Source organism: Triticum aestivum, chromosome 2A (genome assembly GCF_018294505.1).
Source record: "Triticum aestivum cultivar Chinese Spring chromosome 2A, IWGSC CS RefSeq v2.1, whole genome shotgun sequence".
In the NCBI taxonomy this organism is placed as follows: domain Eukaryota; kingdom Viridiplantae; phylum Streptophyta; class Magnoliopsida; order Poales; family Poaceae; genus Triticum; species Triticum aestivum.
The window spans coordinates 222,237,784-222,240,696 of record NC_057797.1 but is presented as its reverse complement, the minus strand read 5'-3'; the positions used below and the strand labels follow the sequence as shown (position 1 = coordinate 222,240,696).

General features: G+C 51.8%; 1 long non-coding RNA gene across 1 annotated transcript; it reads left to right on the top strand.

Annotated features, from left to right (window-relative positions):
• The first annotated feature begins 674 nt into the window (after positions 1–674).
• On the top strand, positions 675–1,514 carry LOC123185198 (uncharacterized). Its single transcript, XR_006493215.1, has 3 exons — positions 675–854; positions 1,301–1,415; positions 1,483–1,514. It is a non-coding gene; the product is annotated as an uncharacterized lncRNA (long non-coding RNA).
• Positions 1,515–2,913: the final 1,399 nt, after the last annotated feature.

Below are 2,913 nucleotides of genomic sequence, written 5' to 3'. Positions count from 1 at the left end.
GGAGGCGAAAGCAGAGACGAATAGGAGGAGGAGGAAGCTGGACCTCCTCGCTCGGAAAGGTGATCCAAGCTTACACACGACCCTGCGCGGGAACGTGGTAAGGCGACTGCCCCCGTTGGGCAGTCGTCGAAGCGCCCTCGGACCTCTTCTCCAGCGCCGACTGAAAAAGCTCCCAAGCACCCCTGCACGGCGCCGACCAAGCCACCCAAGGCTCTGCCCAAGATGAGGATGACCGTCCCCACCATTTTTGGGTAATGATAGAACTTGTTCTCCTTTGTTGACCGTGGACGGATCCTTGGTCGATCCACTGCGCCGACTGACGGTCTTTCAAAATTTGTAGTGCTGCTACTTCTGAGATCTCCGCCAAGGACGACGATCAAGAGATGGAAGATGCTGTTACTTCCAACCCTGGTATGATTACTGATGTTCTGCCTTGAATCGGCTGACGATTTCTTATAACTCTGGTCGATTGAATTTTTCTCGTAGCTCCTCCTCATGTTATTAGCCTTCTTGACGACGAAGACGAAGCGCCGCTGAGAGTGATGCGGAATAGGAAATCGTCGGCTGGCGAGACTCCACAATCCACTCCGGCGCCTGAGGCCGTAGCTCGAGACGGTGGCGATACCACCCGGGCTTCTGTGACTTTCGCTAGTCCTCTAGCGAGCGCGCGGCCCTCGACGTCGACCGTAAATCCGCCTTCGCTCTTCGCCACACACCACGTCCCTGAGGACCAAGTGGGTGCAGCTAAGGAAGCTATACGCCAGGCAGGCATCATGATGGAGCAGGTCAAGGTGGTTCGAGAAGCCAGCCAAGCGGCTTATGACACGAGTTCAGCTCTTTAGAGTAACGTCCAGGTCAGTCGATTCACTTCTTGTTCTGTTAGGGTATGCTGTCTGAAGAATCTCTTTTCTGAAGATCTTTTAAATCTGTACACCCACTGGGTGTTTCTGTTAAGTTTTTTGGTCGAGTGGGGGCATGCTGAGTGCACCCACTGGGTGTAGTCCCCGAGACTACGGTGGACTGCTGGCAGTCGACTGTAGTCTTTATATTGCGTTGCTGCGGTTTTACTCCTTCACTCGGTCTGGCCAGGCCATGTCGAATGAAACTGTATCCGGTCGACTGCGTGCAGTCGATTTTTTTTTCAAAACCAGTGGGGGCACGCTGAGTGCACCCACTGGGTGTAGTCCCCGAGACTACTGTTGAATGTTTTTGATTCAGCTGTAGTCTTAGAAACGTCATCATTGTCTCTTGGTTACTCAGAAGCAACTTATCTTGGACCTCTGTCGACTGACTTTTGCAGAAATCCTGTGAACTTGTGGCTCTCTACACTGAGTTGGAGAACAAACAGATCCAGCTCGACCTTGACTTGAAGCTCGCTCAACAGAACCTGCAGAAGGCGCGAGACGAAGCAAAAGGTATGGCTGGCGAGTGACTTCCCTTTCTTGCCCATTCTTGATGTTGAGTTCACTCGACGTTCTGTAGATGAACTGGAGGAAGCTCTGAAGAAGAAGGATCAAGATCTTGCCGAAGCACAAAAGGAGTCCTCGAGCAAAATGAAGCTTGCAGAAGAGAAACTGGCTTCGGTCGGAACTCTTGAACAGGAGAACTCCAGACTGAAAACTGCTCTCGAAACAGCTAATCGAGAGGTCAGTCGACTGAAGAAAGAAAACATGGTTCTGCACGACAAGGCGGGTGAGCTGGCGGGGTAGGTAAATGATCTGGAGGCTTATCTCGGTGGACTCGCCAAGAAGATGTTCGTCATGCTCGAAGGTAATTATTCCGACCCGGCTGTCTTGCAGTTACCAAGCCCGTGCAAGGCCACTGTTTTATTCTTGAATCGTGTTTGCAGAATTTTGCCAGAGCTTCGAAGAGGAAACCAGTCGAGTGGAGCCAGGCTTGGATCCCGCCAATTCTCTCATGAAGGACGAGGCTGCTATGAACGTGCTCCGATTGGAGTCTTGTGTTGCCAGCGTTGTTGACTATCTTGCTCGGCTGAAGGTTGCGATGTCGCGGATCGACACATCACTCTGGCCTGGAACGATGCTTGAGAACGACCTCGAGTCCCTGATGGTTCGACTGGATGAAGTCCCAGGTCGAGTGGCGGAATGGAAGAAATCTTCTGCCAGATGTGGTGCTGATGTCGCTCTGTCTCTAGTCCGCGTCCATTGCAAGGAGGCGCGAGAAGAAAAGCTGGCCGCCATCCAAGTTGCCAATACCAGGAAGCACAGCTTTCAAGACTTCATGGAGACTTTCATTGCTGCTGCTACTCGTATTGCAGACGGGATCCACTTGGATGAGTTCGTCGCCCCTTCCAGTCCTCCGCTGGAGGAATGTAAAACTTTTATGCTTCACTTTAAATTTGCCTCGGAATGCCGAGTGGATTCTGTAACCGTTAAACTCTGTCGAGCCGAGGGCTCGAGTACTTTGATCTGAGGTCCTGGACCTTTGGTTTTTATCCGAACTTGATTTATCGTTGAATATCTTCAGGAATTATCTGCCGAGTGGAACATAGCCTTCACTCAAAATAACTTCGTATTTGTGGTGCAGCTCCGAAGGAAAAGGTAACAGTCGATTCGCATCTTGCCATCCTTGTGGATTGGGACGTGTTCCGAACTTAGGCGAGCACTGGGCTGCAGCTAAGCCCCCGAGTGGGAGGTTTGCTTTCCACTCGGTGGGATTTTGAACACATAGGCGAGCACTGGGCTGCAGCTAAGCCTCCGAATGGGAGGTTTGCTCTCCACTCGGTAGGATTTTTGAACACTTAGGCGAGCACTAAGCTGCAGCTAAGCCCCCGAGTGGGAGGTTTGCTCTCCACTCGGTAGGATTTTCAAAAACTTAGGCGAGCACTGGGCTGCAGCTAAGCCTCCGAGTGGGAGGTTTGCTCTCCACTCGGTAGGATTTTCAAACACTTAG